Consider the following 21,754-nt stretch of genomic DNA (forward strand, 5'->3'; position numbering starts at 1 on the left):
CTTCCTTAGGCCCACTATGGTCTTATAAGGCCCATTAGGGTTTCATAAGTCGGGCACCACCCACTACCGCCTCGGGTAGTGGTGGTCAACGGCGGCTCAAGGCGGCTCACAGCGGCGGCCACCACCTCACGGTAGTGGTTATGGTTCTAGTCCCATTTGGCCAAGCATCACAAAAGTAAACTATCACACGCTAAAGCACACCACCACCCAAGACAACGGCTGGTGGTGGCAGGAGGCGGCAGCCACCACCTCACAGTGGTGGTTTTGAGTTTTCTTTTCATTACACTACCACTAATTACACTTTACAACACAGATCCAATACATACACACTCACTAACATAAACACACACACATACACATCCACCCTTGTGGTGGTCGGCGGTGGTAGGTGGTGGCAGTGGTTGTTCTCGGTTTTCCGGCCAAATGAAACCACATCCAACACACACTTTATTTGTTCACAAAACGACCCCATCCAACCATATGGTGGCGTACGGTGGCGATAGCATCACAAAACGGTGGCACTAGGACAAGAAGGCGGCAGCAGCGGCGGAACCCACAGAGCTGAAACGTATCACGGGTGAAGTGACGATGACCAGAAGGATGGAGACAATGGAACTTAGTAGAAAGCCACCGTAGGGAACGGTGACGATGCGTCTTCAGTCAAGAACAGCGGTGTCAGCGACGACTTGGCAGAAGGGGTGGAGGAAATGCATCCAAGGGTGGCAGCACACAACCCAACACCATCTTCAGCGGCCTTGGCCTCGTCAATAGTGCCTACGACGGTGGAGGATGTCGGTCTATGACCTCAACAGCGGGGTGGCAGCTCCGTCATCTACTTCCGACCTCCCTAACGGACGCAACACCCACAAAAAGCACCCACTGTCAGCTGAGGGGAAATACGACAGTGGTGGTGGCGCTCCGGTTGCGAAGTAGCATGTGGTGATAGAACTTATCTATGCAAGGGCGGCCGAAGGTGGTCAATGAGAGGGTGGCGGATGATAATTGCCACTAGGGTTAGGGTTTGAATCAAGGGGGGGGGGTATTGGGTTATATACCCCGATCCCCCGTAACTTACTGTTGTAATGATGCAAATGGCCCCTCCCTTCAAAAATATTTTCAAAACTAGACCATAATTTACCCTTTTAGCCCTCAGCATTAAAATCCATTACAATCTTGGTACACTATTTACTAATTACACCCCTGCTTCCATAATTTCTCTCAAATTCGATCCTTAATTTTCCAAACAGTCCCTTAGCCTCCAAAATCTCTTCAAATGAAGTCCCAAAAGTTACCATTTAGTCCCTACCTTCAATAATACTTACAAAACCAATCCGAAACTTACATTTTTAACCCCAACTTCTAAATTATGTCAGTTAACTCCACAAAATCATGTCTTTCTATATAATTATTGATTTTAGGGCTACTATTTATTCATTAATTTTATTATTATTTTTTTAATAAACGGGGTGTTACAACTCTCCCCCACTTAAATTGGATTTCGTCATTGAAATCATCCATTACTATTCTTTACACGTCAAACCATTCTAGTAACACGGTCACCATCCTGGACACACCCTAGCCTTCCCAGGGTAACCGTCACCAATCTTCGCAAGGCCCTAAAATCCGCAGATGAAAGAATTCCTCGCAACTGGATAACATCTACTCCGTCTGAAATCTGTTGTCTCGAGATGGTCTGAATCCCTGATAAACCACTCATACTAAATCATTATTGTTGAATCCAATCCATTTATCCCCCGACTGACTACTCAACTTCTGATAACTAGAGGTTCCCAATATAAAATAGGATCACCGACCTAATTATCCCTACAGATCACTTATACTTGGCCTAGGCTCAGCTAATCCCACTGTGAGGGACTTGTCGCTCTAACCATACATGAAATCCTTAAATACCCCTTCAGCTTGAGACCCAAAACTGTTTGAAATACTAATCTGCCTGAAACACTAAACTGTTTGAAACAGTATGCAGCCACATGGCTGCTTCCCAAAATCCATCGGAACCTCCTTGGTTCAAGCTTATTTGAAATGTTGGAGTCCTGCCCAGTTGTTGAGCCAAGAGCAATCTCACAGTCATCCCACGTGATTGCCGAACGAAATCCTTGTCTATCAATAGCTGCCACTAGTTACCTTGTTACTGCAGCTCTAATGATTTTCTGATCTAACTGGTCAGGTTCATAAGTTAGATCCTGACACTACCCAAACCCAATGCTAAAAGTGAATGATACATAACCAATAGCAGCCTTATATCACCAACGACCTTAAACGGTCCATTGCTTCCCTGATCTCTAACTGTGGTGGCGTTCCTACGGTCTTATCAATGTCTAAAACAAGTCTAATTCATCTAGGAAAATCTATAAAAGGTTTTGTGGATTTGTAATGCCCTTACTACTGCACCCAAACTGGTGGATACCATTGTTCCTTCCGTGTCCTAACAACACGCTCATTTTTTCTACTAGCCTAGGAATGCTACGTCTACACGCGCAGAATTACAATACTCTAGCACTATCTGCCAACATTGTGAATTCTACGGCTACACCCCGGAGACTTACAAAACTTCTAACACTATCTGGCTGCTAGTGAATGCTACGGCTACACCCCGAAGACTTACAACACCTTCTCACACTATTTGGATGCTTGTGAATGCTACGGCTACACTCACAGATTTACAACACTTTCTGACACTATCTAGTTGCTAGTGAATGCTACGGCCACACCCGTATACTTACGACACTCTAAGAGGGTGTTTGTTTTTTCTCTGCAGATTTGTGTGGTCTTTTCTGTCTGCGAGGCGCAGACCACGCGCATACATAAAGGTTTGCAGTGCATTTTTTTTCTTCTGAAGTGTGCAAACATAAAAATGTCTGCGCGAGGTCTTCACCATACAAATATGGGCCAACCTCTTCTGAAGTCCGTGAAGTGCTTTTGACCTAAAAAATGCATTTCTTTTGTTTGCGCCTCCATTCGTCCGACATTCCCACCTTCGTAGACAGAACCCTCAATAACTCTTTCTTCACTCCAGCAACCTTCGTCGACCATCACCTCCGATCAGCACCGTCCGTCACTGCCGCCCTCCTCTCCCATCGCAGTCGTCTAGGCGGCATCTCTGATTGCAGCTGACAGCGAACAAGTTTTTCGTCTGCATCTACCTCCTCTCTCCTTCATTTTCAATTTCAATTCAAATTATTGTTTGATCTGATGGAACTATTTGACCTGATGGAACTCTCATTTTCATTTTCAATTTCAATTTCAATTTTAATTCCCCGAAAATATTAAATTTTTTGGGTAGTCCTTCATATTTTCTTGGATTTGACTTGATGGAACTCTCAGTTTGACTTCTCTTTGTTTCTTACAATTACCCGACGCATCTTCTTGCATTTGACCAAGGATCTATAATTGTCCCTTAAAAGTTGTTAGATTGTTGTATATTCAAGCTTTTTTCTTGAATAAACTTTAAAAATGTGTGCTGGAAATTGTTGTTAAATGTTGTTGACTGTTTATGTTGCTGAAATCATATTCACAAAGTTGTTAGATTGTTGTATATTCAAGCTTTTTTACTTGAATAAACTTTGAAAATGTGTGTTGGAAATTGTTGCTAAATGTTGTTGACTGTTCATATTGCTAAAATCATATTCACAAAGCTGTTAGATTGTTGTATATTCAAGCTTTTTTCTTGATTAAACTTTGAAAATGTGTGTTGGAAATTGTTGTTAAATGTTGTTGAGTGTTTATGTTGCTGAAATCATATTCACAAAGCTGTTAGATTGTTGTATATGCAAGCTTTTTCTTGATTAAACTTTGAAAATGTGTGCTGGAAATTGTTGTTAAATGTTGTTGATTGTTTATGTTGTTGAAATCATATTCACAAAGCTGTTAGATTGTTGTATATTCACAAAGCTGTTAGACTATTTATTGTTATTTGGTTTTGAAATCATATTGTTAAACTGTTGTTAAATGTTGCTGAAAATTTTAGTGCTTCAAATTGTTGTTAATTGTTGCTGAAAATTGTTTCAAATTGTTCAAATTGCTTCAATTTGTTGTTAAATGTTGATGAAAATTGTTATTTGTTAAATGTGTTGAATGTGCTAAAAATTGTTGTTGAGTGCGTTGAAAATCGTTATTTTGTTTTAAAATTATGAAATAATGATGTGAATGTTTACTGGTTTTGGAAATATGAAATAATGATGTTAGTTGTTGATTGTTTATTATAAATGCTATATTGGTTATTAGAAATGGGAGATAAGCATCAATGGACCAATGAGCAATCAAAATGCTTAGTGGATACTTGTATTGAAGAAGTAGAGAGTGTTGGTAGAAAAGGATTGAGTTTCCAGAAAGATTCATGGATAAGGCTTGCAAGAGTTCTTAAGGAATAATTTGGCGTTAACTTAAGTAAAAAACAAATGAAAATGCATATGACAATTTGAAAGCCAAATACACAAGATGTGTATATTTAAAAAACAAAACTGGTAATATATACAATTCTCAAACAAACAATTTTAACTTAACAGTCGAGGAGTGGGATGATTTTAAGAAGGTACGATTCTTAAACAAACACTTTTAAACATTTACGTTTGAAGTCGCCAAATATTCTTATACTATTTTTTGTTACATTTGGGTTTAGGGGCATTCGAAGGCTGCTTCGTTAAAAACAATGCCACTGCCTTTTCAGATTTTTGTGCTTGTCTTTTAGATGGAAATAGTGCCACTGATAATTGTAGGAGTTACTCAACCCAATCATCTTCAGTAGATGGAGCATCCTCTTGTCGTCTTCCATCACTTCAGATTACGGCCACCACTTTTCTTGCATTAGATGATGATGGTGATGATGCTTCCCATCATGCTAGTGAGCCTTTTTGTGAGCCACTGCCTTCTGTTGCTTCACCTTCTGTCGCTTCACCATATACTGCTTCACCATCCGGTAACCCCAACAAAAGGGCTAAACCCTCAACTGTAGCACCTGGTTCCTGGTATGTAAATCTTATTTGAGTATTTTCCATTTTTAGCCTTGGACTCGGCGAGTCATAGGTTCGACTCGCCAAGTGGAACCGGGACCCGGGACACGTTTTAATTTGGCGACTCAGCGAGTCCATATCCTGGACTCGGTGAGTCACCGCTGTTGGATGAAACCCTAAGTTTCAGGGGTTTGCACCCTATTTAAACTCTCATTCCGCCCCAATCTCGCCCCCATTCACCCTTAGAGCTCTATACCTCGTTCAAGAGTTGTTTCTTTGTGAGTTGAAGCATTTGGTGTGCTCTCTTGAAGTTTTGGAGTGGGAAAAAGAGTAGATCAAGAAGAAGAAGAGGAGGTTAAGCACCTTTGAGCTATCTCAGTGTGTTCCCTAAGTTATGACTCGATTTTCCCCTTGTTTTCGTGCTTATTGTCCCTTATAGCTCCATTAAAGTCTTTCTTGAACCATTTCCAAGCTTGTGTATGTTTGAGGGTTCGTAATAAGCTGAGTAACCTCTAGATCTAGGCATGGTTGAGCTCCAGGAGCTCAGATTTACTGCCTTTATGGACCCATGTTGCATGAAGACCTTAGATCTACTCTTTTGGTGCATCTTGAACCCTAAAACCCTCATGGATGGATATTTACACGTAAAGTTGGGAACTTTACGTGTTATTCATGCTCTAGGAACCCATATCTATGAATGCCATGGACTGGATTCCAGAAAAATCGCGTTTATGGCTCTTGCATGAAGCAGACTCGGCGAGTCTAGTCGCGAGTCTCCGAGTTGTCCCCTTTTTCGTTGTGCCGCGTTGTGTAGTGAGTCGAGGGTGGACTCGGTGAGTTGGAAGCCAAAACTCACCCATAAGGGAACTCGGCGAGTCGATGCCCAGACTCGGCGAGTTCAAGGCAATCTTCTTAGAATCAAGAACAGACTCGGCGAGTTGTTCATACAACTCGGCGAGTCACAGTATAAATTGTTCATCAGATGAAGATGAACTCGACGAGTTGTTCATACAACTCGGCGAGTAGGATGAAGGACTTGAACATCAGTTTGGAAGGAGAACTCGTCGAGTCAACGCCTAACTCGACGAGTAGAAACAGAATCCAGGTCAGTCGATTGGACAGGGACTCGGCGAGTTGGCGAGCCAACTCGGCGAGTCGGGTCAAATGAAAGTTGACTCTGACTTTGACTTAGGGCATGATCAGGGGTAAAATGGTCATTTTACCCAAAGGACAGTTAGCAGTATTTGACTAAGTGTTTGGTGGGAATTACAGCCGGAGGATTTCCGGAGCAGTAGCAGCAGACACACAGACTATTCCCACACAGATCAGTAGCTACTACGAGGTGAGTTACCTTCCAGTAGCGGTGGGTCTAAGGCCACAATGCCGGCCCACCGGTAGGAGATGTGTTATTAGATGATTGTCTTTGTGATATTCATCTAGGGTTGCTACTACCTGTATTATGTTTATGTGTTAGTGACAGTAGGGGGAGATAGTCCCCCAGAATACCGGTCGATAGGGCCGAAGGGGCAGTCATGCCCAGCCATGCTAGATAGACTATGTGATATATGTGTTATGTGGTAGTAGTAGGGGTGAAATAGTCCCCAGTATCCGGTCGAGAGGACCGAAGGGGAGCCAGCACCCAGATATGCTAGGTAGTATCCGGTCGAGAGGACTGAAGGGGAGGCCAGCACCCAGATATGCTAGGCAGTATCCGGTCGAGAGGACCGAAGGGGTAGGTTGGGCACCCAGATATGCCTGACAATTTATGTATGTTATGTGATTATATGGTATGTGGTACAATGGGGGAACTCACTAAGCTTTGTGCTTACAGTTTACAGTTTTGGTTTCAGGTACCTCTTCATCGAAGGGGAAGGAGCTGGCGCGGTAGCGACACATAATGCACACACACTGGTTTCCGCATCCATTAGATTTCTTTGGGATTTATACTTTGATATTTTGATTGGTTGTATGATTTGGCTGTTAGACATGGTTTACGTTGTGATGTGGTTTGATCAAACGATGTTTTTAATTATTAACTTTTTCTAAAGTAATGTTTTAAAAACAAAATTTTTGGACGTGAAAATTGGGTCGTTACAAGTTGGTATCAGAGCCCTGGTTTGAGGGATTCGAACACACCTTTGGGGGTGTTTGAACTCAAATCGAGGAACTAAAAGATTTTTGGAAAGAGAAAATGTTTTCTAAAAGGTTAAGTAAAGGGTTTTAAGAAAGAACAATGTGTGTGATGTGCGCGACCGGCCGAGCTCAAGTAAGTATTCCCCAATGTACCCATACAAGTTTATTTATGTTTATCAGTTTCTGTAGAACAGCATGCTAGAATAGGACTAAGGATCTAGGAGTGATGCCTTATGTGTCTGCTTTATGTGCTTCAGTATATGAAAGAGTTGCATGCTAGAGTTGAGTAGACAGCAGTAGGGTAGCCTGTTTAGGTTATTCCTAATAGTACGAGTTTAGCATTGTATGCTAGTTCAGTTCTCTCTACGAGGATAGAGTTGCTTGAGATTGTTTTCCTTATGTCCAAATGATGTTTGGTTTGTGCTATGTGGGATTTGAAGTAATGGGAGTTAACTGTTAGGTGAATACGTTAAAGTCACATGTGATCAGGGTTGAATAATCTCAGAGTGTTGGATTTGACTCTATTGCGTAGCTCTTGTTTGAGTCCTAACCATTGTAGAGATGAGTCCCTTACTTGAAGGATTATTCGAGCCTCATCACATGTGATTGTATTCAGGTAATAGTTAATTGGAATCACCAGGAGGCCTTCAGCAGCTGAGGACTGGGTTGGGTGGAGTCAGAGGTTTCCTAGGATAAGCCTAGGATAAAGAGTAGCAGTGATCAGCGGTAGGGGAAGGGACCTGGTTGAGTCGAGGTGGTCCTTGGGGAAGGTACAGATAGATGTGGAAGGTAGTATGGGCCCGTACTACTGAAAGCAGAGGATCCGTACCCAAACCGAGGAAGGCTAAGATAAGACCAGGGAACTTGTAGTGGGTGGGATCCCTCCAGGGGTATCAGTATCGCTAACAGTTGTTATTTCTTTGTATTTCAGAATGGTGGTACTACGCCCAAGGCCAGCAGTTGGTAGTTCAGGAGAGGGATCGGGTTCGGGATCAGGTTCCAAGCCAATAGATGAGAGGCTGTGCGAGTTCATCGTGTTGGAGATCACCAGAGGTATCCTTGAGTCGACCCCCATTATCTTCGGGTCGATAAAGGAGGGGATATTGGAGATGATGGAGGATCGCCTCCAGGCATTCAGGAGTGACATGGCATCTGGCCAGTTGGGATCTCGCACACTGTCCTTCAAGGACTTTCGGGGCAGTGGTGCACCGGACTTTCATGGGGCGAAGGACCCCATAGCTGCCAGACGATGGATTGCAGACATTGAGTCTGCACAGTTGACTAGTTTCCGTCGAAAGATGTGGGTTTTGAATTCATGAAGTCGTTATAGGATCACTCCTTCTGATGCCCTTGACTACCTTCATGATTTTGGGAATGAATGCCACTCTCGGAACCACCAGAACCACCAGGATTTATCTTTGACAAATCGGCAATCACAGCTGTAGTAACAGCTGTTTGGAACATAGCGGGATTGAACTGAGGAGGTGGTGGTGGTGTTGGATTCGTCGAGGAATTGTTGCTCTTTTTGTTGGGTCTTTTCTTTGGAGGCATGTTGTACTATATCAGGAAGAAGAAGTTGGTACGTCTCTTGGACATTCGAGTTAACAGATATGAAACAAGGTATATCTCTATATGATAGATAAAGTGATATATGGTAAAGGGGTTACTAAAGCAAGTAGACTATCACTAAGAAAGAATGAGAAGCAACATTTGGAATGAATCTCTATAATGTATTCGGCTCTCACTAAAATACTCCTATAGTATTTTATGTTGAATGCTTTGTTCTATTGATATCTCGTGGTAGGAATACTTGGTAAGTTTTAGGCTTGTTGCAACACCATAGTCACTCCCAAGCTCATGTTGGTCATGTCTCAAATGAATATATATGATCAAGCTATATTGACCCTAGACATGATTACATAACTGCCCAGGTTTAACCGTAGTATCCAACATCCGAATACTTTTGTTTTGTTCTAGTAATGATATTGTTTTTGGTATGTAGATATACTTGTATACTTTTTGTAAAAATACTAATATTTTAAAAGTATACTTTCAGTTCAGAGTGCTTCCGCCCCTTAGTGTTTATAGTTGTATACCATGTAAGGTTCGGTATACTTAGATCACTATAAACAATAGCTCTGATACCAATCTGTCACCCCCGAACCATCAGAAATAATGGCGGAAGAGTCAGGGGCAGGCGATGTCATGCGTAGTATCACAACAATCATATCATAGCAATCAAAGTAAACACAACCATTACATTACAATAAGAATATTTACATTTGTTTGAAAACATATTTTGTGTACATCAAAAGTAACAAAAGATAAAGACGAGACTCCAAAATGCTCCATCTTCTCCAAAAGTTGGCGAAGGTACCTATCTATTGTTGCCTTGAGTATACAAGCGGTTTTGAAAACATATCAGCATAAATTTGTACAACTAATTTCTTTTCATTATAAGTAAAATGTCATTTGTAGAGAAAACATTTGTTATCAAATTTTGAAATATGTATGCATGCTTTCCAAGAAAATCCAATATTTTCTAAGATGTTTGTTAATTACTATATGAAAAGTATGTTCCGTTTGAAAACCCTGGCTACCACCAGTATTTTCTATTTGGAAACCCTGACTACCACCATTATGAATAGTAGTTCTATTACTCAAATAAAACCAAGAGTTGGATCCCTAGAATACCCTCTAGTAAGTACATAGGTAGTTTTATTAATTAAATAAAACTATTAAAGAAAGAAATCCCATAAACAAAGGTTAGTTGATACTATTGTGAGTTCGTATAACCATGCTAATTTTACTGATCACCTCTTTGATGTTTCTTCAAGCGTCGTACAATTACAAAATTTGTCACCCCAGGCGTGCCCACCTAACTGTAGCTAACAATTCAGGTGTGGGATTGTCGGTCATGAATAGATCTATTCACAAATTTCATGCTCTCCCTCCAGGAGACTCTGGTCATACTAAAGTTGAGGATTTATTGGTACCCCGAAGGGCATAAAGAAGATAGGTCTCACAATCCTGTATTAACTAGTTTACGTGTTGTTAAGTTGTTCTCATGTTCGAAATCGTTGTATACGGTGTAGAGTATAAATAATTATACGCAAAAATAATTATTTAGTAAGATACTCTTGTTATCTGTAGATAATGATGGATATACTAAATCTATCATGGTTTATGTGTTTTAATCTGTCAGACCGGTAAAGAATTCCCCAAATTATACCAATTATAGTTTGACTGGTATGTTATGTTCATGAATTGTTCTGAAAACAATGCAATTATGTTTAGAAAGTGACCCTCATGCTCTACATAATACAAAAAGGGATAAAGTATATAAAAGTTTGATGTAAAACTGTTGTAATTGCATCGGTTTTTAACTTGTGAAAACCTTTATGTGTGGCTTGAATTCCCCCTGAAAACGTTATAAAAACTTTTTAAAAGCATAGGGGTATGAACTCACAATTTGATGTGGGATTTGAGTGTAAATCAATAATAGTTGTTGGGTGTTAGACAATGCCTTGGACACTAACGGATCCTATTTAACATGTAAAAGCACATATATGCGTTAGATGAGGACATATCGCTATTTGTTATAGAAGGAAACCACCTTCGAGACTAGGATACACTTGAAACTAAGTGTTAGAATCACACGTGATTGAAGGTGGGGAGTTTGCAGCCGTAATCAGGAGTGTACGGTCAGGGGTTTTCGGCCCAACATGGTTTACGGTCCATCGGTTACGGCCCAAGTGTTTGTTGATTACTGTATGAAAAGTATGTTCCGTTTGAAAACCCTGGCTACCACCAGTATGTGGTGTATGCTCTATTTGAAAGCCCTGGCTACCACAAGTATGAATAGTAGTTTTATTACTCAAATAAAACCAAGAGTTGAATCCCTAGAATACCCTCAAGTAAATAGATAGGTAGTTTTATTAATTAAATAAAACTATTGAATAAAGAAATCTAGTAAACAAAGGTTAGTGATACTATTGTGAGTTCGTATAACCATTGATGTGTGTAAATTCTACTAGTTTTATCCCTACTTTTTATTAATGATTTGAGCACACAAAGGCAGTGAACCTGTCTTTAAGTGGTATAGATTGATAAGTAAGGTATCGAACTCAGGGAACGGAAATTAAACTAATAGCTAATTTTAACTAAATAAATAATAAAAGTAAATGGTTTTTTCTCTAGTTTTGCAAGACTAGAAACTTAAGCAAGCTGAATTTAACTAATTAACTAAAGCAACAACTATTCACCAAATTTGATAAAGATGTTTCTATTTAGGTTCAACCAATTCACTCCTATGGTTATTTAAGTTAAGGTAGATTAATTGCTATTGGTTACCAAGAATAATAGTTAGGTTCATGTTCATTACTCCTAACCCTTAGACAATTAACTAATTTAAGCGTTGATCAAGTGTTTAAACTAATTAATTCCCTAGATTAATTATTTGGATTAAATAAGATTTGTAATGGTCAATTAAGTTATCAATTCAATTAACCTCTTGCTGATGGTTTCTCAACAAGCTCACACATTAATCTTCCTATTTTCTTATTAATCTTAGTTTCATATTCATTACTTCCAAGCATACGTTTTAGCATTCACATAGACATATGAGGTTAGCAATTAGGTGATGTTCATGCAACCTAATTGCCTTCCAATTAACAGAAAATAGTAGTGATTAACACATAAGGTTCTTTAACAAACTTAATTTAATAAATCACCAATAGACAATTAAACAAAATTCAATAATTAAACCATAGGAGTTCCTTGGTATTCCCCAAACAGAAAAAAAAACGAGTTTAGCTCATAGTTGCAGTAGAAACAAGCATAAAAACAAAGTGTATGAAAGCAAACATGTTTAATTCCTAAGTCTAAGTGGTAGAATCAACCTAGTTACTTGAATTCTTCCAACTCTTGAAGCTTAGGGTTTTCCAACGCCTTCTGAACCTTTTAGTCGCAGCTAATCCTCCAAAATTCGCCAGGAGTTCTGTCCCATGTGATAAGGATTCGTCTTATAAAGATATCTCAAAACAGAGGGTACTCGGCGAGTAGTAGAATCAACTCGCCGAGTATGTCAATACTTATCCGTCTTCAGATTAACAGTCGTACATATCTTCTAGCATCTCATCGTGTACTCGCCGAGTAAGGTCGATGTACTCGCCGAGTATGTCTTTCTTAACACCCTTTAATCTTCTCTTGCTTTCCTTTTCTCCTTTTTGCCTCCAAGCATATCTTTTGGACTGAAAACACAATTCAAAGCATTTTAAGTACCTTTTGTCCAAATTATTCTCATAACTGACCAAAAATAACTAAGAAAATATGTTAAATGATTAACTAATTATGCACATATCAAAATACCCCACACTTGACTTTTGCTTGCCCCCAAGCAAAACTATATTTTAAACACATTAAAATCACATTAATAACTCCAATCCTTCCCAGCCATTACGCCAAGACCGCAACGCATGCATTTGTGTCTAATTCCTAAAAAACCCCCCATACTCCAAATACTCATAATCCTCATAAACATTCGCCCACTCACCCCGAACTATGCTCATTTTATGCAACCCTCCGAATCCATCCTCAGAAAACCTCTTTACCCTCAAGGTATTTTTAATTGAGCAACCCAAGCATACATAATCTAGATAATTACAATTTATGATACCACATTGGAGCTCTTTGGAATTCTTCACTTGCTTGATAATTTGATCTTGGATAACTTTGAATCCACCACCTTTGTTGTTTGATTTCTTTGGTATCTTCAACTTTTTGAATTTCTTTGAGTTTTTGATCTTCATATTTGACATTTGACTTTGATGCTCCAAAAAAATTCTTCAAACTTTTTCTTGTAATTCTCTCTCTTTTTTTTTATTTTACATGTACCTCACTTTTTTCACTCAAATCCCTACATGCTTAAGCAGGGGCGCTCAATCTCAACCTTTATTGGCTAATGATAAAAATCTTCCTGGATACATTTCAGGTTTAGGCTGCTAAACATATTGCATCCCTCAGGCTGAGCAAGGTCGTGTTTTTGTCTCATGATTTCACTGAAATAAGGAAGCCACAAATGCACTAGAACGTGTATAGGCTCAACTAAACATTTGGGTTCTCATGCAATTATTAACACAACTTTAATATGGAATCCTAATTTTTACCAAAATTTTCTAATTTAAGACCTAAGCATTTTAAATATTCAACAAGTTTTAAAAATTTAGCCTAAATTAAGATTCTAAGTGTTCTAAGATGTGACAACCCCCTACCCCACACTTATTTTATGCAATGCCCTCATTGCATATTATAACAACTAAAAAAATAATGAAAATAGAGAGAAAGTTGGAACAAACTCCCCTGGGGTAGCAGTCGCTAGGTTGACAATCTCGTCTTCAACTCCATCTTCTAGTGACTTTAACCATGGGAACAGCTCATCCATGGCACGGGTGTCATATGTCTCGTGTGGTTGATAGCTCGAAAACTCCAAAGAAAATTGGTTGTTGCACAAGTCTCAGTAGTAGTGCATAAAGAATGTATATATGGCGCATAAACAATAACCAGAACGAATCAATAAATCCTCCTGCAGCAGGATACTCGGCGAGTAGGTGAGTAAACTCGGCGAGTATGAGGTATCGGACAAGCAGATCGTGCAGAAATAGATGTACTCGCCGAGTAGTATTAGTGCACTCGGCGAGTAGAGCATATAATTCCAGAAGTTTTCTAAATGCTGGCTCTCTTTACTCTAGTGTTGTCATGCAAATATAAATGCACTCTCCAAGAACTCTCTAAACAGCAACACTTTAATAAACTCTCGATTAGTACGGACTCGATCCTAAGAACAAAACTCCATAAGCATTCCTAAAGGCTCTCATTCCTCGCTTGACCATTCCTAAATAGCATGCATCCTAGCTTCAATACCTGAAAAGAAAACTAACAGTAACACTAAAATTCAAACCACTTCACCAAGTTCACAAGTTCATAATTGTCTTTAAAATAAACATCACAAACAAACAAAACAAATAAATTCTTCATTCCTCCTCGTCCATCCCGGCTCCTCCAGCTCCACTTCCTCCTTCTCCACTCCTCCGGTGCATCCGTTCGTCCCAATTCATAATGTACGGATAACCGGGTCCCGGCCGCGGGGTAATATGCATTTGTTGGAAAAGATAATCGAAGGATTGATTGGTGTAATTAACCCCTCGGCCAATGTCATCCAAGTAATGTCGATACTCCACTTGGTTCCAACTCTCGTTATCCTCCACCGGGATAACCGGTGGGTCGTCCCGCACCCGCTCACTCCTTTGCCTAACCCGCCTTCCCGGCTCCTCGGGAACCGCCGGCTCATCCTCATTTGGGATAGTAAAGGAATCACCAAATTTCTCCACTATCCGAGCCCTCCTATAAAGTGCAGTGTTAAACGGAGGAGGGTGGATGATCGTCAACGCTTGAGCTTGCGGCAAATCCAGGATCCCAAACGACTTCGCAAGCCGAGTAATGAACATTCCCCCATTTATCTTCGAGTTTATCTTCTCCTTAACCGCCCCCTCCGCAAGAAATTTGGCCATCCAATACGGAAGGTTGCAGAAGACGTCGGGGTTGATGATACTCCACAAGTAAAAAATATCAAGGGTGGGAACTTTGTCCCCATCCTTCCGCATGTTTATTGTGCTTGCAATGAACCGGTGAAGGAGTCGGTGGATCGGAGAGCGGATATGACCTTCTTGAGCAGTAGACGGTATGTAAACTCGGTTGGCAATTGTACTCCACCATGTCGATGCCTCCACTTCCTCGGGAAGTACTTTGTAGGTATGCTCCAAGAAAGCTTCAAAGTAATCCGTCATCACCATATCTTGATCGTAGATACCCAACCGCCAGGAGAACTCAACCATGCTGCATTGACGCAGCTCCCCACCCAAAGAAAACGAGATCGTGTTTGGATTGTAAAACTCACTACCACCTCGGAATGAGATGGTAGCGAAGAACTCCCAGCACAACTCTGCGTATACTGGCTCTTGAATCTTGAACAATTGCAACCAACCATCACAAGTGATGTTGGCATAACCCAAATTACAATCTTTCACTAAATATGGGGTGAGTTCCTCCTCCAAGCCGACATTGCCCAACCATCCCCAATCCACTGCATTCGGTAGATGGATTTCTTTCTGTCGAAGTGCTTCCAACCTGTTTAGCGCTCGAGTTTTGGAAGATTTGGAGGTAATTTGTTGAAAGGATAACCATGGCATATCACCATGGCTTCCCCCGCGTGATGATTGACCTCTTCTTGCCATTCTAACTGCATGCACATATCAAAAACACAGCAACAAATATCACCCAGCAATTAAAACAGAAAAATTATAGCCTGGCTGTGACCTACTCGCCGAGTACGCTAGCATACTAGCCGAGTACGATGAACACTCGGACAGATCGAAACCGGATCTGTGGAATTAGTGTAATACTCTAATTTGTTCAGTGGGGTTTGTGGGAATTGTGTATCTAACCGTATGGCTTGAAGAATTTTTACCAAACAACATCCAATTCATGCTTAAATCAAAGCCCTAAAAATTGGGAAAAAAATCCCAATCCGAAAATGTATCCCAAATATGGAGAGATCTGTGATAAAGATCGGACCTTTCATAAAATTAAAGAGCAAAGATGTTACCTTGGTGGTTGAATCAAGAGAAAAAGAAGGGAAATTGACTGGATCTTGAAGAACTCTTGAGAGATGGCTGAGAGAAGATGCTCGGCGAGTGTGGGGGTTGAAATGGTGAATAAAAGTAGTTTTTTTACAGATTTGAATTTACTGAGTTTTAACCGTCTACTCACCGAGTATAATGGTTCTACTCGCCGAGTAGACACGCGTGTCATGCATTTTTGGCTGTACCCGAGCATTTACTCGCCGAGTATATCCGATGTACTCGCCGAGTAGATGTCTCAGGTTGAAAAATTTTAAGTTTTTGCCAATGCTACTTTGTGAATTTCTTTATTTTAGCCTTTCCACCCCACACTTTCAGTAGAGCTTGTCCTCAAGCACTTATAGAAGTAGAATGAATGAAGAGAAATGAAAAAAAACAATACGAAAAATAAAGAAAGGGAAAGAAAATGCAAACGTGAAACTCGGGTTGCCTCCCGAGAAGCGCTTCTTTTGATGGAGTCATTAGCTGGACTCCGCCCCTTCTATGTCGTTGCACTTCCGCACAGCAGGAGCTCCTCCATTCCTTCATTGCGGGGGACTCCTTCTTCATATTTCTTCACTCGATGGCCATTGACTTTAAAAGGCGTGCCATCTCTTGAGATCAATTCAATAGCCCCATGAGGAAACACCGTCTTAACCACAAATGGACCATCCCACCTTGATTTGAGTTTGCCCGAGAAAAGTTTTAGGCGGGAATTGAAGAGTAGTACTTTTTGGCCTTCATGGATGTCTTTGCTTTTGATTCTTTGGTCATGCCATCTCTTGGTCTTTTCCTTATAGAGCCACGAACTAGAATAGGCCTCATTTCGAAGTTCTTCAAGGGCATTCATTTGCATTAAACGGTTGGTCTTCAATTCTTCCATGTCAAGGTTGCATGTTTTTAGCGCCCAATATGCCTTGTGCTTGATTTCAACCGGTAAATGGCATTGCTTTCCATAAACCAACCTATATGGTGTAGTACCAATAGGTGTTTTGAAAGCGGTACGAAACGCCCATAGCGCGTCATCCAATTTATCCGACCATTCCTTGCGATTGCTTCCCACCGACTTCTCCAAGATACGCTTCAAAGCTCGATTGGTGACTTCCGTTTGCCCACTCGTTTGCGGGTGGTATGATGTGGAGAACTTATGGGTCACCCCATATTTCTTGAGCACCTTGTCCAATTGATCATTGGCAAAGTGTGTGCCACGGTCACTAATTAGGGCCTTTGGAACACCAAACCGGGAGAATAATCTTTTCAAGAACCGTACCACTACCCGTCCGTCATTTGTAGGTAAAGCTTGCGCCTCCGCCCATTTCGACACATAATCCACCGCCACAAGGATGTACTTGTTTCCTTTGGATGTGGGGAATGGCCCCATGAAGTCTATGCCCCACACGTCGAACACCTCGCACACTTGAATGCTATGTTGAGGCATTTCATTACGGGAGGAAATGTTTCCCACCCTTTGGCACGCATCGCATTCTTTGACATATTGGGCTGCATCTTTGAAGATTGTCGGCCAATAGAACCCAATGTCAAAGATCTTCTTCGCGGTATAGTGTGCTCCATGATGTCCTCCCGTGGGTCCGCTATGGCATTGCTCTAGTATTTTTCGACTCTCCTTTCCGAACACACATCTTCTTATAATCCCGTCCGCGCAGCTTCGGAAGAGGTATGGATCGTCGCAAAAGTAATATTTGATCTCCGAAAAGAATTTCTTCTTTTGCTGACTACTATAATCCTTCGGGACGTAATTAGTAGCTAAATAGTTAGCTATATCCGCAAACCATGGCTCCTCTCCCACGGACACCATAATGTATTCATCCGGGAAGTCGTCTCCATCCCTATCTTCTTGCAATGCCGGGTTCTCGAGCCTAGATAAATGATCGGCCGCTACGTTCTCCATTCCTTTCTTATCTCGTATCTCTATATCGAATTCTTGAAGAAGCAGCACCCATCGTATTAGTCTTGGCTTGGAATCTTGTTTGGAAAACAAATACTTGATAGCCGAGTGGTCAGTAAAAACAGTGGTTTTAGATAAAACCAAATAAGGGCGAAATTTATCGAAAGCGTAAACTACGGCTAATAGTTCTTTTTCAGTAGTGGTATAATTCTCTTGGGCAGGATTCAAGGTCTTGCTGGCATAATAAATGGGTTGAAAATGCTTGTCAACCCTTTGTCCAAGGACCGCTCCTAGTGCATAGTCACTCGCATCACACATGATCTCGAAGGGTAAGTTCCAATTTGGTGCTATAATGATTGGGGCATTAGTTAATTTTTCTTTTAAAAAGTCGAATGCCTCTAAACACTCTTTATTGAAATTAAAGGGTGCATCTTTTAATAATAATTGTGTTAGAGGTTTCGTAATTTTGGAAAAATCTTTAATAAAACGCCGGTAAAAACCTGCGTGTCCCAAAAAACTTCTAATGCCCTTCACATTAGTTGGTGGGGGTAATTTAGCAATGGTGTCTATCTTTGCCCGATCCACCTCAATTCCTTTTTTAGAGACTTTATGTCCCAATACTATACCCTCTTTGACCATGAAATGACACTTTTCCCAATTTAGTACCAAGTCCGTTTTCTCACATCTAGCAAGCATCGAGTCCAGATTTGTGAGGCAGTCATTAAAGGAAGATCCAAATACAGAGAAGTCATCCATAAAGACCTCCATGAATTTTTCCACCATATCATGGAATATGGCGGTCATGCACCTTTGAAATGTCGCAGGTGCATTGCATAGGCCAAATGGCATGCGTCTATAGGCGAAGGTCCCACTGGGGCATGTAAAGGTGGTCTTTTCTTGGTCCATTGGGTCTATGGGTATTTGGAAATATCCGGAAAACCCGTCTAAGAAGCAATAGTAGCTATGGCCCGAGAGTCTCTCTAACATTTGGTCTATGAAAGGAAGGGGAAAATGGTCTTTGCGAGTGGCATCGTTTAGCTTGCGATAATCGATGCACACACGCCAACCGGTTACCGTTCGCGTTGGAATTAACTCGTTCTTCTCGTTGGTAATGACCGTCATTCCTCCTTTCTTGGGCACCACCTGGACCGGACTCACCAATGGGCTATCGGAGATGGAGTAGATGATTCCTGCATCCAAAAGCTTTACCACCTCCTTCTTGATGACTTCTTGCATGTTCGGGTTTAATCTTCTTTGATGTTGCACCACCGGCCTGGCTCCTTCTTCTAAGTTTATTTTGTGAGAGCAGTAGGATGGACTTATTCCCTTTATGTCGGAGATGCTCCATGCGATGGCTTTTTTTCTTTTCTTCAATACTTGTACAAGCTCTTCCTTTTCTGTCTTGGAGAGATCTGAGGCTATAATTACTGGCTTCTGATTTCCTTCTTCCAGAAAGGCGTATTCCAGATGGTTAGGCAGTGTTTTGAGCTCCAATTTAGTGTGCATAGTGGTGGACTCGCCGAGTGCAGGTATGGTACTCGGCGAGTTCATGGCGGCATTCGCGACTGCTGACTTTTCTTCAGGTGTACTCGGCGAGTAGATCGGGTCTACTCGACGAGTAAGGCTTTCAGCTTGGTTTTTGAGTTCTTCATATTCTGCTTCCTCCAACAGTCTTTCAATCTCTAATAAGTCTTTTTCTGGATCAAACACTTCTTCCAAAGCTGCAAACTTGCTGGAGTCTTCAGGTATGTCTTCTTCCAATAGCTCGTCAAGCATGTCGATTGAGAACGCCGTGTCGTCACTACTCCTTGAGTACTTCATGGCTTGGTCTACCCCGAATGTTACTGAGTCATCCCCAACTCGCAATGTGAGCTTTGAGTCTCTCATGTCTACGATGGCGCTAGCGGTGTTGAGGAAGGGTCTTCCAAGGATGATTGGTACTTGCGGATCCGCCTCCATGTCGAGAATGATGAAGTCAGCCGGGAAGACAAACTTGTCTACTTTCACTAATAGATCTTCACATATGCCTCTTGGGAAAGTAACCGTCTTGTTTGCTAAATGAATTGCCATCCGAATTGGCCTTGGCTCCGGGAGGTCCAGTTTTTTGAAGAACGAGTATGGCATAAGGTTCACACTCGCTCCAGAATCAGCTAAAGCATGAATGGCAGCCAAGTTGCCAAATTGGCAAGGTAGAGTTAAGCTCCCCGGATCACCCTTCTTCTTTGGTAATTTGTTTAGCATGGCGGCGGAGCAATTCTCATTCAATACGACTTTCTGCACCTCTTCCATCTTTCTTCTATTAGTGAGGAGTTCCTTAAGGAACTTTGCATACTTGGGCATTTGCATGACGGCTTCGATAAAAGGAATGTTTATTTGAAGAGTTTTAATATGATCAAGGAATTTCTGATACTCCTCTTCCTGCTTCTCCTTCTTGGCTCGGGCTGGGTACGGCATTGGAGGTTGGTATGGTTTCACGGGTGGCTGATCATTCGTTTTTTCAGATGTACTCTCCGAGTACATAGGTCCTACTCGGCGAGTAGGTCTCTCAGATTGTGAATGTTGGTTCTCAGCTTGTGCTTCCGTTCCTTCCTTCTGTGAGTCCTTATTCGCTTCAGTACGAATGGGGGCCAGGGGAGTAATAACCTTCCCACTTCTTGTGGTAATAATGTTCACTTGCGCGCCTCGTGGGTTGTTCTCGGTTTTGCTAGGAAGTTCACCCGGTGACCTTTGGTTTAATTGTTGAGCGAGTTGCCCAAGCTGAGTTTCTATATTATGGATGGATGCTTGCTGGTTCCTGAGCATTGTTCTTGTTTCTTGGATAGCAGCATCGTGGTCACTGTGTCTTTTCTCGGAGGCAGCCACAAATTTAGTTAGCATATCTTCCAAGCTTGGCTTCTTCTCTTGCACCGGCTCCTCCTTTTGGTAGAATCCTCTCCCTTTTTGCCTATACTTCTCCTCCTTGGCCTTCTTGTACTCTTCGTAAGGCAGCCACTCCTTCTTTTGTTTTCGCCAGTCTTCATCATACCGGTCACCGCTTGAATAGCATGCTTGTGCCTTTTTGTTGCCGTGCTCATCCAAATCACAATCTCTAGTGAGGTGAGGTCCATTGCAATTCTCGCAACCCACCCGTATGGCATGGATAGTTTGATCCATTTTATCCATTCTTCTATCCATGGTTTTTAACATGGCCATGACCGCGGATAAATCTTCAGTAGCAGCGTACGCGGCTCCCCTCGTGACATCATTCCTTGGGTTGTGGTATTCTCTAGAGTGTTTAGAGAATTCTTCAATTAATTCTTTGATCACCGGGGGTGGCTTCTTCGTAAGTGGGCCTTGTGAGTCTAACAGCTGCCGGGTCGTGACATTGACTCCATCATAAAAGATGGAAACTTCTTGTTGGCTATTTAGATCATGGTGTGGGCAATTTCGTAGCAGACTTTTGTACCTCTCCCATGCTTCATATAACGACTCTCCAGCTTGTTGTTCAAAATTTGCAATGGCCTTCTTGAGCTTGGCTATCTTTGATGGTGGGCAAAAGTGATCTATAAATTCTTCCTTCATTCTAGCCCAAGTAGTGACTGACCCGGGAGGAAGCAATTTGAGCCAGTCTTTAGCAGCACCCTTGAAGGTTACCGGAAGCATCCGAAGCAGCTGAGTTTCGCGGGTGACATTTGGAATGTTGAAGTAATCAGCAACATCATTTACTTCATCCAAATGTTTGTAGGCATCTTCATGATCTTTCCCGTAGAAAGGTATCTCCTTGAGTGAAGCTAGGATATGACCTTTTAGCTCAAAGGTGGCAGTTGCGGGAATTGCGGGTTGCACATGTCCCGGGCCATGGTTGTCGCGCATCCTCTTCTTCCATTCTCCCATGGGAATTTCATCAATGTTAGCCATTGTGAATGCTAACTCTTCCTCCGATTCGGTATCTTGTTCGTAATTTGCCTCGTCTTCTTCCTCGGTTTCGTATCTAATCTTTTCTTGAATTGGCTCTTCAATTATTAAGGAAGCGCTTGAAGCTCCTGATTTGCTGCTCTTCTTTTTCCCGAAAATAGTCTTCAAGTTGGACA

The 21,754-nt window shown here is 41.5% G+C and overlaps 1 non-coding gene across 1 annotated transcript; it reads left to right on the top strand.

Annotated features, from left to right (window-relative positions):
• The first annotated feature begins 21,090 nt into the window (after positions 1-21,090).
• On the top strand, positions 21,091-21,197 carry LOC144999052 (small nucleolar RNA R71). Its single transcript, XR_013660578.1, has one exon. It is a non-coding gene; the product is annotated as a small nucleolar RNA R71 (small nucleolar RNA).
• The last annotated feature ends 557 nt before the right edge of the window (positions 21,198-21,754 follow it).

The sequence above is a fragment of the Lactuca saligna genome, chromosome 5 (assembly GCF_052625555.1).
Source record: "Lactuca saligna cultivar CGN05327 chromosome 5, ASM5262555v1, whole genome shotgun sequence".
Classification (NCBI taxonomy): Eukaryota; Viridiplantae; Streptophyta; class Magnoliopsida; order Asterales; family Asteraceae; genus Lactuca; species Lactuca saligna.